The sequence below is a fragment of the Plecotus auritus genome, assembly GCF_963455305.1.
Source record: "Plecotus auritus genome assembly, chromosome: 3".
Taxonomy (NCBI): domain Eukaryota; kingdom Metazoa; phylum Chordata; class Mammalia; order Chiroptera; family Vespertilionidae; genus Plecotus; species Plecotus auritus.
In genome coordinates this window covers 211191894-211212117 of record NC_137772.1, presented here as the reverse complement: position 1 = coordinate 211212117, position 20224 = coordinate 211191894, and the positions used below count along the sequence as shown (strand labels likewise).

Sequence of the window (20224 nt, the reverse complement as noted above, 5' to 3'; positions counted from 1 at the left end):
GGGATTATTTTTAAAACTTTTTTTGAGAGAGAGGAAGGGAGAGGGAGAGAGAGAGAAACATCAATGTGAGAGCCAGACATTCACCAGCTGCCTCCTGCACACCCCCTACCAGGAAATCATCTCTGGGGCATGTGCCCTGACGGAGAATTGAACCAGCAACCTTTCAGTGCATAGGATGATGCCCATCCAATTGAGCCACACTGGCCAGGGCTAAATTTGGGATTTTTTTTTTTTTTTTACTATATTTTTATTGATTTCAGAGAGGAAGGGAGAGGGAGAGATAGGAACATCAATGATGAGAGAGAATCATTGATCAACCGCCTCCTGCACGCCCCCTATTGGGGATCGAGCGCGTATCCCAGGCATGTGCCCTTGACCAGAATTGAACCCGGGACCCTTCAGTCTGCTGGCCGATGCTCTATCCCCTGAGCCAAACCAGCTAGGGCTAGTATTCTTTTTGTTTTTTAAAAAACATGTTCTTTTAAAAAACATGAGAGAGAGAGAGAGAGAGAGAGAGACAGACAGACATTGATAGGTTGCCTCCTGTGCTTGCCCCTACCAGGGATTGAGCCCGAAACTTGGGTATGTGCCCTGATTGGGACTCAAACCTCTGACCCTTCGGGTGCACAGGTCAAGGACACTCCAACCAACTGATCCACACTGGCCAGGGCAGTGGAGTTTACATTTTAATCAGAGGATGCTGATAATAAATAAGTGAAGTACATTTTATTGGTTTGTGGTATGTGCTGGGGTTGGGAGTAGGTCAGGAAAGGGAATAAGAAGTGCATGGAGGTAGGGATGGGGTTTGCAATTTTAAATCTGTTGATTCTAGAAGCCTTAATTGAAAAAGATGATTTTGAGAAGAGATCTGAAAGAGGTGGAAGCAAATGCAAAGATCCAGAAGTGGAAGCTTGCTTGTTATTTTGATACATATCTAGGCCAGGGATGCAGGTGACAGGTGACGTGGAGTGAGGAGTGAAGTGTGTAGAGGAAGATGAAATCAAAGTCCAGGTCTTGTGGGGCCTTGTACTGAGTTGGCTTTTAACTGAGTGAGATTGGAATCCACTGGAAAGCTTGGAACCAAGGATCGCTCTGCACCCAAGTGGAAAATAAATAATGGGAGGGCAAGGGCAGATGGGAGCTCAGTTAAGTGTTAACTATCCAGATGAGAAAGATAATGGCTTGGACCTGGGTAGATGCAGTGAAGTTGTTGAGATATCATCAGGTTTTAGATGTATTTTGAAGGTAGAACTACAGGATTTTGTTGACAGATAAAATGTGATTGAGAAAGAAAGAGAGCAGTCATGGATGACTCAGGAGTTTTTGACATAAGCAGCTGACAAGGTGGAGTTGCTGTTCACTAAGTTGGAGGACACAGGCTTATAGAAGAAGATCAGGAGTTTGGTTTTGGACACATTAATTTGAATACCTTTCACTTATCTATGAAGATCCCTTTTATTTGTGAACTAATTTACACTACGTGTTTTAGTATGGCAACGATGTTTCTTTTTGTGGTTATCCTTTGGTTTATGCAATACAGAATTTTAAGGGTGGATTTATTTATTTACTAGAGGCCTGGTGCATCAAATTCGTGCACATGAAGTGGGGGGGTCCCTCAGCCTGGCCTCTGCTCTCTCGCAGTCTGGGAGCCCTCAGGGGATGGCCTAGGGGAGTGGGCCTAAGCCAGCCGTGGGCAAACTACGGCCCGTGGGCCGGATCCGGCTGTTCTATCCGGTTCTCTTGCTCTCCCCTCCGCTCCTTTACTTTGAATTTATATTAGTTCACACAAACACTCCATCCATGCTTTTGTTCCGGCCCTCCGGTCCAGTTTAAGAACCCATTGTGGCCCTCGAGTCAAAAAGTTTGCCCACCCCTGGCCTAAGCCATCAGTCGGACATCCTGAGCGCTGCCAAGGAAGTGGGAGAGGCTCCAGCCACCGCTGCTGTGCACACCAGCTGTGAGTCTGGCTTCTGGCTGAGCAATGATCCCCCTGTGGGAGTGCACTGATCACCGGGGGGGCAGCTCCTGTGTTGAGCGGGATCAGGCCGAACTGGCTCTCCGACATCACCCGAGGGGTCCTGGATTGCGAGAGGGCGCAGGCCAGGCCAAAGGACCCCACTGATGCACGTTCGGGCTGGGGAAGGACTCAGGAGGTTGGCCAGCTGGGGAGGGACCACGGGAGGGCTCCAGAGCATGTCTGGCCCACCTTGCTTAGTCCTGATTGGCCGGACCCCGGCAGTAAGCGAATCTACTGGTCGGAGTGTCTGCCCCCTGGTGGTCAGTGCACATCATAGCGAGTGGTTGAGCGGCCTTAGCATATTAGCATATTACACTTTGATTGGTTGAAACGACGACCAGACACTTAGCATATTAGGCTTTTATTATATAGGATTATTATCTTTAATTATTTATTTATTTTGGCTATTAACTGCATTATATAGAAGTATCTGAAAGCAAGCAGGTGCCCTTTTATTTCACATTAATTTTCACATAAAAACAGATATTGATTCTTGCAAAAGTTACTTTCAGGAGATTGATTTGAAAACTTTAGGTGAAGAGGGGATGGATGCTTGGTCCACTGAATGTTGTAATATCACCATTCTAGAATCAGAAGGGATTTGTTGCTGTCTGTGAGAAGGTAATTATTAAGGCACTACAGGCCTGGTGGATGAAATTGGTGCACAGGTGGGGTCCCTAGGCCTGGCCGGCAGTCAGGGCTGGCCGGGGCTTTCCTGCCGGGTGCTGGCTACCGGCTGGGGCCTGCTGGATGCGGGGAAGGACCAGGGGAGGTTGGCTGGCCACAGGAGATTGGCTGTGGGAGCACACTGATCACCAGGGGGAAGCTCCTGCATTGAGCGTCTGCCCCCTAGTGGTCAGTGTGCGTCATAGCGACTGGTTGTTCTGGCGTTCCAGTCACATAGGCTTTTATAGATATAGATTGAAATGTGTCATCTGCCTAAGGTTAAAGTTTGACAGGTGTTGAATGGTTACGTGACTGATCCAGCACCCTTTTAAATTGATTTTTCTATGCTGCCTGCTCAGGCTGTTGTTCCCACCTAATAGCTTGATTTTCTTTTACTCCATTTTCAGCATTTCTTTTAGTACTCTCATGGTGTTTCACCTTACTGCTGCAGTATCCCTTACGAGATTCTTTTATAACTTGGGAATCCTTTGACTCAGTTCTTTGAAATTGTGGAAGCATAATTTCTGCTGGGGCTGACCAGCAGCCCCTGAACGATGGATGAACAGATTACTCAGACACATTTTGACTGTGCAAGAGAGGGCTAAGGGGTCCCTGGCTTTAGTAGCCAGAGCAGCCTCTATTGTCTGCCTCTTTAGGCCTTCCTTGGAATTTTCATCTTTAGATACAATCAGTAGGGTGAGTAATCTTGGGAGGACACATATTTACATTGTCCTCTAGGCAAGGGCATCCAGGGATTAAGCATAAGGATTCCAGTAAACACCTGGGGGTCTGCATATGCACAGGCTTGTTTGGAAAGGTCAAGGAATAATTAGGGGTGCTGCCTTCGACACTTCCGTAAGTTGGAATTCATAAATAGGGCAGGCGGCCTTCCACACACTTCCCTTTTATCAGAATGTCCTTCTTATAAACTTTCCTACCAAGTCTCTTGTGCTCCCCAACAAATTTCTTCACCCATTTCTTTTTACTTGTATAATTTTTTTTGCATTATTACTTTTTACAATATTGCACTTTACCTTCATACTACAGTTCCCTGTTTAAAGATTTTCTTAATAAGTTGACCTCTTATTAGTTATACGTACATGTTTTAAATTCTGCATATTATAATATTTAGGATGAGTAATTTAATATTTTTATTTACTATTGGTATTTAATCAGTTGATATTAGTGATTGGAGCTCAGATTGAATGTAAGTTACAAATAGAAGATTTAATGATTATTTATATGAGTGAAATATGAATAGTTATATCAAGACCAAGTTATTAAAACAAAATTGAGAGCTGAAGCAAATATGATTCAGGATATAGCAATTTATTGTTTGATTTTTTTTCAGGCATCAGATTTACTACTGGTCTGTCTGATAATTCACTGACTTATTTTGAGACTTCTCCAGACAAAATGAATGTAGTGTAGTAATTTTGAATTCCATATTAGTCTGTCCTTTAAGACTTAATTTTATGTATATGTACTTTTTTTCTACTCCAAAACACCATTAATAGAGGCATTATCTGGCTTCTTTTGTCCCTGCTGTCATAGCATCAAGTGTTGTTTTTATCTGCTGTTGTCTATTTGTAAACGTTTTGTAATTTTATTGTTAGGAATTAATATTTAGGGATAAATGTAGTAAGTACCAGAAAATTCAGAGATATTAAAATTTGGTAAAAGTATATTTTTAGATATTAAATTGAGTTTCTGCTCCAAATTTTTCTTCTGCTCTGATGCTTTATATATAAATTAAATATATACTAATAAAAGGGTAATATGCTAATTAAACCGGACATTTTCTGGACATCCTTCCAGACAAAGCCACGGTGGCAGAGGCTGAGGCAGAGGTGGTTAGGGGTGATCAGGCCGGCAGGGGAGAGCAGTTAGGGGCAATCAGGTCGGCAGGGGAGGGCAGTTTGGAGGTGATCAGGACGGCAGGGGAGCAGTTATGGGGTGATCAGGGTGGCAGGGGAGGGCAGTTAGGGGTGATCAGGCCGGCAGGCAGAGGCAGTTAGGAGTGATCAGGGTGGCAGGGGAGCAGTTAGGGGCATTAGGCTGGCAAGCAGAGGTGGTTAGGGGTGATCAGGCAGGGAGGCAGGCGTGTCGTTAGGAGCCTGTGTTCCCGGATTGCAAGAGGGATGTCCGACTGCCGGTTTAGGCCTGCAGGGATCGGGCCTAAACCGGCAGTTGGACACCCCTGAGGGTCCCGGATTGGAGAGGGTGCAGGCCAGGCTGGGGACCCCTCCCTGTGCATGAATTTCATGCACTGGGCCTCTAGTATACTATAAAAAGGGGCATTCATAATATGTAAGATTTATCTTATCGTTAAGAAATACTGTAAATATCCTCATTGATAAGTCATTCATTTATTTTTCCTACCAGTATTTAAAGAAGGTTCTGTAAGATAAAAATAAAACTAAGACTTAGGAATATCTTCTGGAAACAATATGGTAGATGAGTGAGTAAATAGAATTTAAGATAAAATATTAGTTTTTTGAGAGAAGCAGAGTACTCTCTGCAACTTTTAAATAATCAGAGACAATGAGATGGAGGTAGTCTAAATGTCAGAGAAAATTGTAAAGCAATAATGAAATAAAAGCACATAAATGACAGCTTAGTGATATAAAATGGATACTTATGAAATCTATTTTATCTGACTACAGCATACATACCAAGAGAGTATTTAAGGCAAGTACGTAGAGACGTTAAGGATGACTTACATCCTCCAAATTTGGCTGCAATTTTATTTTTCATTGTTTTCCAATGCTACATTTCTTTCCCTATCCCGACTTTTTCACCCACCTTTTGTTTTTTCCCTACAGCCAAATTGTCTGTGTCCCTTCAGGAAGGACATCCTCTCAGGCTTCATTTTACTTGTACATCTTCCATAGGCACCTTTAACTAGGCTAGTCTTCATTTTGAAATGTTCATCTTCATTTTGAAATGTTTTAGGTCTTAAAATATATGTTCGTTTTATTTGTTAATTCTGCAGCTTGTCATCTCTTTAAAGGGCAGAATCATCCTGATAGGCTCTGAATTCTGAGGACAGTGACTCTGCTTGTCTTGTTCGCCATTGTATCTTTATTTATTTATTTTTTTAATATATTTTTTATTGATTTTTTACAGAGAGGAAGGAAGAGGGATAGATAGTCAGAAACATCGATCAGCTGCCTCCTGCACACCTCCCACTGGGGACGTGCCCGCAACCAAGTTACATGCCCTTGACCGGAATCGAACCTGGGACCCCTCAGTCCGCAGGCTGACGCTCTATCCACTGAGCCAAACCGGTTTTGGCTATTTATTTATTTTTAATATATCTTTACTGATTTCAGAGAGGAAGGGAGAGGGAGAGAGAGAGAGAGAAATATCAATGATGAGAGAGGAATTACTGATCGGCTGCCTCCTGCACGCCCCCCAACGGGGATCGAGCCCGCAACTTGGGCATATGCCCTTGACCGGAATTGAACGCGGGACCCTTCAGTCCACAGGCCGACGCTCTGTCCAGTGAGCCAAACCAACCAGGGCCACCATTGTATCTTTAACATCTGCCACAATACTGTGGTACCTAGTAGTTATTCAGAAACATAGTTAGCTGACTGGAGAAATAAATTTATAATACATTGGTCTTCATAGGCTACATAGAGCATGAATTAGTTACCCTGAATCCATGTTTGACTGGTTTAAAAGGTGATTCATATTCAAAAAATCTAGATTCAAAACTTTTTTCCTGATAAATACTATATTTCTCCAATTTATTTTTGAATATACAGATGTAGTTTATTGCTGGATTTTTCTTTTTTTGTTTTGTTTGGTTATTTTTTTAAAATATATTTTATTGATTTTTCACAGAGAGGAAGGGAGAGGGATAGAGAGTTGGAAACATAGATGAGAGAGAAACATCGATCAACTGCCTCCTGCACACTCCCTACTGGATATGTGCCCGCAACCAAGGTACATGCCCTTGACCGGAATCGAACCTGGGACCCTTGAGTCCGCAGGCTGACGCTCTATCCACCGAGCCATTGTTTAGGGTTGTTTGGTTATTTTTCATAGGTAACTTTAGTATTCTCTATGAAATGAAGTGAGGATTATTAGTTTTAACTGGGCCTTTTGACAGTTAACTTGACTATTTGTATTTTTTAGAGTGCTTGTCCTAATTGGTTTCATTTAATGTTGAATTATACAGTTCAGTCTTTGTATAACTTTTGTACAATGTAGCCATCTCATTTTTGTTAATTAGCATTTTAATATAAAATTTAAAAAATACATATTAATTTAATAGCATAGTAGTAATTCCAGTGGTAAGGAGAATGAAGAAATCATAAATAGTTAATTTATCTTAGAATTTTAGCAGTGTTTGCTTTTAGTTAATCCAGTGTGACATACAACTGTATTTTTTCGAAATGAATCACAGCTAAATATTTTTATCATATCATTCCTTTCCTCTTCCTTCCCTTAAACTTGCTCCCTTCTGTGTCCCCTGTGTACCCATTCCCTGCAGCGATCCCTGCTGGCTGTGGTGGAGATTGGTGTGCTGTGAATTTCATAATCACCCAAATGAGTACCAGAGGAGTCTAAGAAACCTTGGCAACTGACTACTTGCTTTCACCAGGAATAGGGACCTTTTGTCTGAAATTTCCTGCCCTCAGGTAATAATTCTATTCCCCACGATTTTGTTTTCATTCTGTAAATGCGAGCACTTATTATGCCCATCTCAAAGATACTTAGAGAGTAATTTTTAATTCTTATTTTAGTCAGATACCAATTGCATTAAAAAAAACAACAACAATGATGTAGCTACAGACTCATGCAATTCCTCTCTTAGAATACCTTTTCTAATATATAAGGTTTGACAGTGCACTTATAATCAGCGCTTTCTGATGTTGCCAAAAGAAGTTTTATAATTTAGAGTCAGATACTTGGAAATAGTAATTAGCATTCTTTAATGGGTAAGGCTTCGTAGTCTAATTTAATTAATGAGGTATGAAGGCTCTTTTGATAAAGAAGATGTTTTGATCAGTTCTCTTACTGAAGGATTTAAGAATTTATTTTGTCTACTTAATGTTCATTATATTTTTTATTAAGGAGATTGAAATAACTCATGAGCAGCCGTGAAAACAGGTTTCATTTTTGAAGAATATAAGGACTCCCCACCCCATTCTTTTTCTCCTCTGTCCTGTTCCTGTTTAAAATTCATTATCAGAGAAAGCAATTAGGTTATAAAACCAGATTCATGTGGAAATGGCACTGAATTTCTTTCAATTTAGGGTTCTATGAAAATCCTAGAAACTCAGTTTCAATGACTACTTCTAATGCTTGGAAAATATATCCACATAAATATTTTGAACCTATTCTAAAAGTCTAGTAAGAAATTGATACTTAAAGAATAGCCATCTGTGGAATTGTGCAACTCATTACATACATATCCTACTAGTAATGGGACAGTTGATAAACTTGTTGGCCATATGTTAGCTAGCAATTGTATAGGTATGATGATAAGTACTGTTTTTCAATATTCTTGTCTGCCTTGATTCCATACTATCGTTTCGGTACCTGGGTCTCATCATTGCCACGAGAGAGATGCCATGCTTTAACCTTACTTACTAGGTAGACCATTAGTGAAACCTTTGAGATTTTCTCTAGGATATTGATAGTTAAGAACTTGTTTATAATGACATTCAAAGATAGTTCTGATTTTGTATATACCTCTAGCAAATCCACTGGGACCTTTGCTCCTGATATATAGTCATAACTGTAATCCTTTGCTTTTTCTAGATTGCACCTCCTTACCTATCTTTTTTGGCCTAGCTTGTACTAAGCCTGTTGAGATGTGGTGTTATGATTTTTTTCTCAGTTTAAATCACAGCTATTCATGAGTTTATTCAAGTTACCTACCAAGCTTAATTCCTTGGTAATTTCTTTACCTTCTCATTTTAATCAGTTATGATTCCTTTATACTTAAATAATTCTTGAATTTTGTTCTTTCTCCTGAACATAGCACATAGCCGACTTCTTGGCATAAAGTAGATATCATTAATATTTGAATATCTCTGTTGTCATTACTCAGATTTAACTCATAATTTCTTGCATCAGTTATTGCAACTAACTATTCTCATTCCCTTCTGGTCTCGTATTTCATTTTTCATCCTTGGTACTGTTACCAGAGAGAGCGTTCCAAAATGCTAATCTTATTTAATTTCCTGATAAAAATCGTTTAATGGCTCATGTTCAAGCTCTTAAAAAAGGTTTGTTTATAACTAGAATTTTTGTCCAAAACATATTAAAATAAAATGTCACTGCATAAAATAGACAAAAATAGAGTTCCTCTAGTTGAGTCAGTAATTGGGTCAGCTGTCATAGCCTTTCCCTTTTTACTTCTTCTTCCACCTGCGTTGAATCATGAGCAATCTTCTGAAATGGCACTTTGGCAACAGTACTAAAGTGTAGGATGAAACCCACATTTCTTGACATGGGATAACAAAGAGTCCTTCATGATCTGGCTTCAGTCCATCTTTCAAGGCTTATCATTTCTTTCCAAACTACCTGATGCCTGTACTTCATCTTTGCCTACTGTATATGAGCCTTGAATATGCTGCTTCTTTGCTTGAAATGTCCTTACTCTTATTCTTAAAAACTCTTACTCTTAAAACAGCTCAAGTGCTGCCTCCTCCTTAAAGTCTTCCCAAAACAGTATTCTTTTTTAAGAAAATATATATTTTTATTGATTTCAGAGAGGAAGGGAGAGGGAGAGAGAGATAGAAACATGAATGATGAGAGAGAATCATTGATTGGCTGCCTCCTGCACAACTCCCACTGGGGATTAAGTCCACAACCTGGGCATGTGCCCTGCTCAGGAATTGAACCATGACCTCCTGATTCGGTCATCGCTCAACCACGGAGCCATGCCGGCCGGGCGCAAAGTAGTATTCTTTTTAACATAATTGATCACCTCTTCCCTTGTGCCTACTTCTTATCCTATTTCATTTTTTTTAAAAAAATATATTTTATTGATTTTTTACAGAGAGGAAGGGAGAGGGATAGAGAGTTAGAAACATCGATCAGCTGCCTCCTGCACACCCTCTACTGGGGATGTGCCCGCAACCAACGTACATGCCCTTGACCGGAATCGAACCTGGGACCCTTCAGTCTGCAGGCCGACGCTCTATCCACTGAGCCAAACCGGTTAGGGCCTATTTCATTTTAAAAAAAATGTTTTAATTTATTGATTTCAGAGAGGAAGAGATAGATAGAAACATCAATGATGAGAGAATCATTGATTGGCTGCCTCCTCCACGCCCCCTACTGGGGATCGAGCCCACAACCTGGGCATGTGCCCTTGGCCGGAATCAAACCTGGGACCCTCTAGTCTGCAGCCCGATGCTCTATCCACTGAACCAAACTTGCTAGGGCATCCTATTTCATTTTTATTGTAATACCTGTCACACAGTGCCTGGCACATAGTAAGAACTTAATGTACTGAGATGATTTGTTTATGTGTTTGTCTCTAGTGATAAACTCTGATGTCTTTGAAAGCAGTAATTACGCCTTTTTTATCTAATCAACACTCAGTTTTTGCCAGATGTATGTGTCAGATCTTCCAATGTTTCAAAAATTCAGAATCCCAGATTTCAATATAAGGTTCATCCATTTTTTAAAAAATAAGCGTTTTTATTGATTTGAGAGAGAGAGAGAGATCACTGTGAGAGAGAAACGTCGATCGGTTGCCTCCCACATTCACCCTGACCAGGGATCAGACATGCAGCCTGGTTATGTGCCCTGATCAGGAATCGGACTGGCAAGTTTTTGGTGCATGGGATGACGCTCAGCCAAGTGAGTCACACCGGCCAGGGCCAAGGTCCTCCCATTTTAAATGTTAGCCACAAATCAGGTTTATTAAAAACACTATGTAGGCCAGACAAAACATATTTCTGGGTAAAACATAGCTCACAGCCTACCAATTTTCAACCTCTTTCATTCTTTACATGTTTTGGTGGAAAAACTGGTTAGATAAGATTGATTCTTTACATGCATATTACAAAACTAACCAAGCCAAATAAAGTCTGTAAATTGAGAATGTTAAAAGAAAGGTAATTTATTATGTGTGTACCTTCCTTGATCCTTGTTCCATTATTGACATTGTAGGTTTCATAATAATAATACTTATGCCTTAAATATTTAATAAGTCTCACAAATTGAGATCGAGGGTGAAAATTGCCATGTACTCCTATAGTGCCTAGTAAATGTTGAGTTGCATTGAAATTTGATCAGTATGATAATGGAAGGGTAATTGATCCTAAAATATTGTTGAATTGAAAATTGGTCAGTATGGTAATGGAATTTAACAAAAATACCTTTTAAGTGAAAATTGTACAAATTTGGTTATAATTCTCTACTATAAAATGAGGACTTTAGAGGAACTATTTAGGTGCTCCACTTACAAAATTATTTGATATTTTTTTGCTAGTATGAACACTACCTATGGCTTTACTCAGTTTGTTTTTCATTTGGCTTAAAGTCTTGCTATATATATATTAGGCTGTACTCATGATAAATTACCCTTTTTTGAGTATTCCCAGGACCCAATATACAGAATTTATTTGGCTTAATTATTTTGATAACTAGTGGCCTGGTGCATAAAATTTGTGCACATTAAGAGGGAATTAAAGGAAATATTTTAATACTGCTAGTCGTCCTTTCTCTATAATGGAAGTGTCAGAGATGAAAGGAAATTATCATGTCACCTGTCAAGCCTTGCCGGGTGGGGGATGCAGCCTCATGTCCCCTCGCCTCGTGGAGCATGCAGCCCTGCCCACCAGTACCTACTGCACACGCAGCCTCCTGCTGATGGGTCGTTATGGTGTGAGGGCATCACGACCATTTGCATAGTAGCCTTTTATTATTATAGATATGTAAATAAAGAAACTAATCCAATCTTGTATAACTAGTATATAGAGGGATTTTTATGGCTGCATGTTGAAGCCCCTGGACTGTGAAAGGGTGTAATTAGTTGCAGATTAATAACTTGATGTTCCTAGCCAAAGGATTTGGCAGTCTATCGGATTTTGGGGAGTATCTCCAAGAACATTGTCTCTTGTATGACTTTAACATGTGGTTGTAAGGTACTTTTCTCTTCTTGAAATATTGTTTTGAATAAAATCAAGCAGAAGTTGTTAAATTTGCTTACACAAAGATATTGCTTTTTATAATATGCAATGAGAAATTCAATCCCTGTAGGGACCCACAGTTTAGAGATGCTTGCTAGTGCTTTCAATTACTTGTTCCTTTCAAGGGTGTTTGAATTGGGTCCAGTTGTGGAGAATTGAACATGATGGGGGAAGAATTTTTTTGGTACCTGTAAGTTTTAAAATGTTGGATCTGTGTTTTTCTCTCAAATGTATTCTTTATTATTTGTCATCACAATCCTAAGGTAATGCTTTAGTTTCAAATTTTGAAGCAAAGAATCTGGTTAAACAGCCTAGAAGCCTTGTCAAACTCTAGATCCGTGGTCGGCAAACTGCGGCTCGCGAGCCACATGCGGCTCTTTGGCCCCTTGAGTGTGGCTCTTCCACAAAATACCATGGCCTGGGCGAGTCTGTTTTGAAGAAGTGGCATTAGAAGTTTAAGTTTAAAAAATTTGGCTCTCAAAAGAAATTTCAATCGATGTACTGTTGATATTTGGCTCTGTTGACTAATGAGTTTGCCAACCACTGCTCTAGATCAATCAGCTGTAAGCAAGGAAATATGTTAAACTGTCTTAGATTTGCAACTTTCCCTATGTCTGTAGCCTTTCTTTGGGAAGATGAAATTACTCATAGCTGGGCAGCCACCCTAAATTAACTAATAAGTTAATTTAATTTAATGATATTAAAAATCAAATTACGATGTGGAAATCACTTATTTTCTGGATAGTTAAAATTAATTTTCTTTCTTTATGGCAATAGTTCTTGGCCTTTTTGGTGTCCAAAAACCCTTTTGAAAATATAATAAAACTAGTGGCCCGGTGCATGAAATTTGTGCGGGGCGGGGGGGGGGGGTTGTCCCTCATGCCGGCCTGCACCCTCTCCAACCTGGGACCCATAAACTGGCAGTCAGACATCCCTCTCACAATCTGGGACCGCTGGCTCCTAACTTGGAGCGCCAGGGGGGGTCTTTCTTTATTTTTATTTATTTATTTATTTTTTTAGGGCAAAAGTCTATGATTTTTTTTTTTTATTAGTGTAGATGATCTTTTTTTTTTTTAAAATAAATCTTTATTCAGATTATTACAATTATTTCTCCTTTTTCCCCCCATAGCTCCCCTCCACCCCTTTCCCACCCCACCTTCTGCCCTTACCTCCCCCCCACTGTCCTCATCCATAGGTGTATGATTTTTGTCCATTCTCTTCATGAACCCCCCATACTCCTTTCCCCCTGAGAATTATCAGTCCACTCCCTTTCTATGCCCCTGATTCTATTATATTCACCAGATTATTCTGCTCCTCAGGTTTTTAATTCACTTGATTTTTAGGTTCGCTTGTTGATAGATATGTATTTGTTGTTCATAATTTTTCTCTTTACTTTTTTCTTTTTCTTCCTCTTCTTTAAGAATACCTTTCAGCATTTCATATAATACTGGTTTGGTGGTGATGAACTCCTTCAGCTTTTTCTTATCTGTGAAGCTCTTTATCTGCCCTTCAATTCTGAATGATAGCTTTGCTGGGTAGAGTAATCTTGGTTGTAGGTTCTTGCTATTCATCACATTGAAAATTTCTTGCCACTCCCGTCTGGCCTGCATAGTTTCTGTTGAGAAGTCAGCTGACAGTCGTATGGGTGCTCCCTTGTAGGTAATTAACTGTTTTTCTCTTGCTGCTTTTAATATTCTCTCTTTGTCTTTTGCTCTTGGCATTTTAATTATGATGTGTCTTGGTGTGGTCCTCTTTGGATTCCTTTTGTTTGGGGTTCTGTGGGCTTCCTGGACTTGTAAGTCTATTTCTTTCACCAGGTGGGGGAAGTTTTCTGTCATTATTTCTTCAAATAGGTTTTCAGTATCTTGCTCTCTCTCTTCTTCTGGCACCCCCATAATTCTGATGTTGGTACGCTTGAAGTTGTCCCAGAGTCTTCTTACATTATCTTCAACTTTTTGGATTTTTTTTTTTTTGCTTTTTGCTTTTTCGGTTGAGTGTTTTTTGCTTCTTTGTATTTCAATTCTTTGACTTGATTCTTGTGTTCCTCTATTCTGTTTCTGGGTCTCTGTATAATATTTTTTATTTCAGTCAGTGTATGTTTAATTTCTAGTTGGTCCTTTTTCATATCTTCGAGGGTCTCGTTATATTTATCGGCCTTTTCTAGGATATTCTTAAAAAGTCTTATAACCGTGGTTTTGAATTCTATATCCAGTCGTTTGTTTTCCTCCATTTCTTTCGTTTGTGATCTGATTCTTTGATGCCGCATTTTCACTGATTCCCTGAGTTGGTAAGGCAGATATTTGTGCTAGGTTTCCAATATGGCCCAGTGGGTCTGCTTCCCCAGTTAACCTGAGGTGGACACTCTTGGTGCACCCCTTTGTGGACTGTGTGTACAGCCTTGTTGTAATTAAGTCTTTATTGTTGTTGGTATCACTGGGAAGAATTGACCTTCGGGTCAGTTGGCTGTAAGGATCAGCTGTGTCTGTGCTGGGAGAAGCCCGGTGCTGGAGACAGCCCTATAGGATTAGACTTGCCGAATTGCAATAGCCTCTGTGCTCAGCTTGGATGGGGTGGAGCCTCAGTCTTGGCTTCCTGTCAGCCCCGCCCCTGCGCGCACGTGCGCTTTCAGTCCTCCGCCTTCCCCAGCTCGAGTCTCCGCCTGAGAGTCCAGACTCCCCCCACAAGAGCGTGGGTCCCCAGGGGCTCGCCTGGAACCGGGGTGCACTGCAGTCAGAACTGGGGCACAGTGCCGTCAGGAGCCTCTGACTCCCCTCCACCAGGGAAAGCCCGCGGCAACCTCCGCAGCCCTTGTGCGCACCGGCGCGGGCGCGCTTTCAGTCCTCTGTCTTCCCCGGCTCCCGAGTCTCCGCCCGAGAGTCCAGACTCCCCCCACAAGAGCGTGGGTCCCCAGGGGCTCGCCTGGAACTGGGGTTCACTGCAGTCAGAACTGGGGCTCAGTGCAGTCAGAATCCTCTGACTCCCCTCCACTAGGGAAAGCCTGTGGCAACCCCCGCAGCCTTTGTGCGCACCGGCGCTCGCGCGCGTGTGCACTTTCAGTCCTCCGCCTTCCCCGGCTCCCGAGTCTCCGCCCGAGAGTCCAGACTCCCCCCACAAGAGCGTGGGTCCCCAGGGGTTCGCCCGGAACTGGGGTTCAGTGCAGTCAGAACTAGGGTTCAGTCCGGTCGGAGGCTTCCTTCCCCCTTCCGCCAGAGGAAGTCAGCCAGGCTCTCAGCCGCCCTTCCTCTCTGCGCGCACAAAGCCCCTTTGCCGTACCTCCAATTCTCTGTGAGCTTTTCTCCTTCCTTCTAGTTGTAGAATTTTCACTCAGCCTGCTTTCCTGTGGTTCTGGATGGTGTCCGTTCTGTCTTTTAGTTGTAGTTTTGAAATTGTTGTGCGAGGCAGCAGTTTAGGTGTTTACCTATGCCGCCATCTTGGTTTCTCCTCAAGTCTATGATTTTTAATTAAAACTGAAAAACTCTCAGGGACAGGAATGACAGAGGACCCATCCTAGTGGATGGGATCCTGGGCGTGGGGAGTGGGGAACATTGTTGACAAAGTTTTCAGAATTCAAATGGGGTCTGTGGATTGAACCCTAATACCATTTGAATGGAGATTTTCTCACGTGGTTGGGTGGAGAATTGTTATGTAGGAGTGTCTGCTTTTGGGGAATACACGGGAGTATCCGGGCATCCTGTCATGTGTAGAGCATGCTCTCAAACAGCTCAGAAAAAGACAGGGGGGTGGGGGGGAGAGTGGGCATACATGTGTATAAATGCACATACTCACACACAGTCTAACCTTGCTATTTCTGACTCCACCTTTGTGCACCTGCCTACTTGCTAAGATCCATAACTCCAGAATCAAGGCTTGCAGAGCTTCCTCGGCCTTTGGGCCACAGCCAGGGTGCAGGAACCCTGCAGACAGGCCCGCGGGCACAGTCCCAGCTGAAGTCCAACAGGTGCCACTGTTTTCCTGTTTCCGCTCCAGTATGTGAACTGGGGTCTGTTTCACGGCGGGTTCTGTTGGGGCTTTGGCATTTCTGTGCTTCCTGGTGGCGTCTGGCTGTGTGGGATGGCCAAGCCGGCGCTCCAGTGGCTGCCGGTTCCCTGAGCCCGAGAAGAATGTGCGGTAAAATACGGAGAAAAGATCGCATCCTAAGCAAGTTCAGGCTGCCCTATTTCAACCTTAAGGAATCAACAGCACCCATCACATACGGTGCCTTTTAACGGAAACGCAGAGAGCGCTGCCCTGAGCATGCATGGTGCCGGCTCACCGCGGCCCACAGACCAGCAGCGATGGCCACTTGTGGGTGAAGTTGTGACGCTGAGGTGACGCTGGGGGTGAATCTGGCTGCCAAGGCCATGTCCTGGCCCATGTCCAGGCCTACGCCCCACAGTGAAGCCTGCGGTCGGGCACTGACAGGCGGCTCGGGGAACTGACATAGCCATTTCAGTACCGCCGCAGTTTCTCTATGCACTTTTAAACCATCTGCGTTCTTCTGGAAAGAAGGGCTTTTTCTCCCACTTTGGAAAGCCACGTTCCCCCGGCAGCACCCGAGGACCTAAGGCCTACCTGGTACCCCAGCCTCGCTGACCCCATGGGCCACTGCCCTAACAGCTCCGTACCTCTGCGGCCCTCTGTGCAGCCTGCCAGCACTATCCAGTGCGGTCCGTCCAGCACGGTCTGTCCATCTGCACGGCACCCGAGGCTGCCCGGCCACACACGCTTGGGCCGCTCCCGCCTGGACTCCGCTTTCCCGCGCCTGGCGGTGGGCTCAGTGCGCCTGCACAGAGCTCCCCCCTGGACCAGTTGTCCGTCTGGTCGTGACAGCCCTAGTCTATTATTAGTATAGATAGCCTGAATCCCTTGAATCCCATCCACGAACTTCAGATTAAGAGAGCCTATTTTAAAGGCCTGGACGGGCAAGGGCTGGCTAGAAGTCAACGGGAGAGAAAAGGGTACATAATGTAATACATTCAACAAGAAAGATTAAAAAAATAAATAAAACCATAGGCAAAATTACTATCTAAAAAAAATGCCTACTTTAAATTTTTTAATTAAAAAATTTAACATGCATTGTTAAATTCTCTAAAATCTAGTTGCTATAGCATGAACTGTAGTAGAATAGAAATGATTATTTCTAATTACAACTATTATTTGAGAAAATATTATCAAGTGGCAGAGCTAATTCTTAAGTTTAGAAAAATAGTAGGTCTTGATATGAATCTCTAATAACATATACAATAATAGAATCCATAAACAATTTCAGGACAAGGTAGATCAAGAAATTTATTATACGATGCAAAGAGGTAAGTGTAGAAGAACGTCAGATAAGGGTTGTTTTTATTTTTTTTATTGATTTCAGAAAGAGGATGGAAGAGGTAGAGATAAAAACAGCTATGATGAGAGAGAAACATGCATCGGTTGCTTCCTGCACGCCGCCTACTGGAGATTGAGCCCACTAGGCATGTTCCCTGGCCGGCAATCAAACAAGCAACCGCCTGGTGCATGGGATGATGTCAATCCACTGATTCACACTGGCCGGGCCATACTTAGTGTTTTATAAAGTCAAAAAATTTTTTTAATATATTTTATTGATTTTTTACAGAGAGGAAGGGAGAAAGATAGAAACATCGATCAACTGCCTCCTGCATACCCCCTACTGGGAATGTGCCCACAACCAAGGTACATGCCCTTGATCAGAATCGAACCTGGGACCCTTCAATCTGCAGGCTGACGTACTATCCACTGAGCCAAACTGGCTAGAGCTAAAGTCAAAAAAAAATTTTTTTAATATATTTTATTGATTTTTTACAGAGAGGAAGGGAGAGGGAGAGAGAGTTAGAAACATCGATGAGAGAGAAATATCAATCAGCTGCCTCCTGCACACCCCCCACTGGTGGGGATGTGCCCGCAACCAAGGTACATGCCCCTGGCCGGAATCGAACCCAGGACCCTTGAGTCCACAGGCTGACGCTCTATCCACTGAGCCAAACCGGTTGGGGTTAAAGTCAAAATTTTTAAAAGAAAATTGTGATCACTAGTTATGTAATGTCTGTCCCTGTATTGTTGATATTCCTATTTAACCTGTATCTTAATATTAATAGTTGCTAACACATACTGAGTTTTCCTGTGTGTTAGGGACAGTTCCTAGCATTTTAAGTGTTCTAACTCAGTTAATGCTCAGAACAGCCCCATGAGGCAGGTACTATTATTACCCCCATTTTACAGATCAGGAAACTGAGGTATTGAGAGGTTTAGTTAGTGGTATTTGTCTTCTTGCAGAGCTGGAATTCTTTCTTTTTTTCTTTTTTTTTTTTTTTTTTTTTTTTTTTAAATAGATTTTATTGATATTTTACAGAGAGGAAGGGAGAAGGATAGAGAGCTAGAAACATCGATGAGAGAGAAACATCGATCAGCTGCCTCCTGCACACCTCCCACTCGGGATGTGCCCGCAACCAAGGTACATGCCCTTGACCGGAATCGAACCCGGGACCCTTCAGTCCACAGGCCGACGCTCTATCCACTGAGCCAAACCGGTTTCGGCATTCTTTTAAATCTTTATTGTTAAAAGTATTACATACGTCCCCCCTCCCCCCCCATTAACCCCTTCTAGTCCACTCGCACCTCCCCCCCTTCCCCGCCCCAGGGGAGCTGGATTTCTTGAGTATTCATGCATTTATGCTGTGCTCCCTTAAATTATGAACCTTGATTATGTGGATTTACTTTCTTGGTTTTTCCCTAAATGTTTATTAGCATAGTGCTTTGCACTTAATTTATACTCTAATAATATGTACTGATTGTAAATTGTATATATAAATCAAACCCATATTTTTTTATTTGCCTGAGAATTTTAGTTAGCTATTTTTATTGTTAATACTGAAAAAACAAACAATACATTTCTTCTATTATGTGTAATTAAAGAAGGTTTTGGATAAAATGGAAGCATATGTATGTTTTGAAGTTGATACATTGTTTAAAATATGAGAAAGTTAACCAATAAAATGTATACATTTACCTTGAAGTTTATTTTATACTAGAGGCCTGGTGCACGAACTTCGTGCACGGGGGTGTGTGTCCCTCAGCCCAGCCTGCACCCTCTCCAATCTGGGACCCCTTGAGGGATGTCCTACTGCCCATTTAAACGGGCAGTAGGACATCCCTCTCACAATCCAGGACTGCTGGCTCCCAACTGCTCGCCTGCCTGCCTTCCTGATTGCCCCTAACCGCTTCTGCCTGCCAACCTGATCACCCCCTAACCACTCCCCTGCCAGTCTGATTGATGCCCAACTGCTCCCCTGCCAGCCTGTTTGCCCTTAACTGCCCTCCCCTGCAGGCCTGGTCACCCCTAACTGCCCTCCCCTGCAGGCCTGGTCCCCCCCAACTGCTCTCCCCTGCAGGCCTTGTCCCCCCCAACTGCTCTCCCCTGCAGGCCTGGGTACCCCCCAACTGCCCTCCCCTGCAGGCCTGGTCACCCCTAACTGCTCTCCCCTACAGGCCTGGGTCCCTCCCAACTGCCTTTCCCTGCAGGCCTGGTCACCCCCAACTTCCCTCCTCTGCCGGCTTGGTCACCCCTAACTGCCCTCCCCTGCAGGCTTGATCACCCCCAACTGCCTTCCCTTGCAGGCCCGGTCCCTCCCAACTGCCCTCCCCTGCTGGCCATCTTGTGGTGGCCATCTTGTGTCCACATGGGGGTAGGATCTTTGACCACATGGGGGCAGCCATCTTGTGTGTTGGAGTGATGGTCAATCTGCATATTACTCTCTTATTAGATAGGATAGAGGCCTGGTGCACGGGTGGGGGCCAGCTGGTTTGCCCTGAAGGGTGTCCCAGATCAGGGTGGCGGTTCCCTTGGGGCGTGGGGTGGCCTGGGCGAGGGGCCTGTGGTGGTTTTCAGGCCGGCCACACCCCCTGGCGACCCAAGTGGAGGCCCTGGTATCTGGGGTTTATTTATCTTCTATAATTGAAACTTTGTAGCCTGGAGCGGAGCCAAGCCTTCTGCTTGCTCCGTGGCGGCAGCCATTTCTATTGGGATTTATGTATCTTCTATAATTGAAACTTTGTAGCCTTAAGCGAGGCCTGGGCCGGCCAGGGTGTGCGGAAAGCTTGGCTTCCACCATCAGCGGGGGCAACCCTAGCCTCCTGCTCTTTCCAGCTCCGTGGCTGCCCCCATTTCTGTTTGGGTTTATGTATCTTTTATCATTGAAACTTTGTAGCCTTGAGTGGAGGCCTAGGCCGGCAAGGGCAGGCGGAAAGCTTGGCTTCCTCCATTGCCGGGGAAACCCAAGCCTCCCTCCTGCTCTCTGTGCCTGTAGCCATCTTGGTTGGGTTTATTTGCATATTCACTCCTGATTGGCTGGTGGATGTGGCTGGT

At 43.2% G+C, this 20224-nt stretch overlaps 1 protein-coding gene across 3 annotated transcripts in view; it reads left to right on the top strand.

Annotated features, from left to right (window-relative positions):
• The window catches only part of BLTP3B (bridge-like lipid transfer protein family member 3B), an 81842-nt gene that overhangs the window by 5565 nt on the left and 56053 nt on the right, over nt 1-20224 (top strand). Inside the window, exon 2 of one of the 3 annotated variants that reach the window (XM_080662917.1) lies at nt 7188-7335. The exons of the other annotated variants lie outside the window; for them this stretch is intronic. The gene's annotated coding sequence lies outside the window, so the exon portion shown is untranslated. The remainder of the gene's footprint in view (nt 1-7187; nt 7336-20224) is intronic. 3 annotated transcript variants of the gene reach the window in all.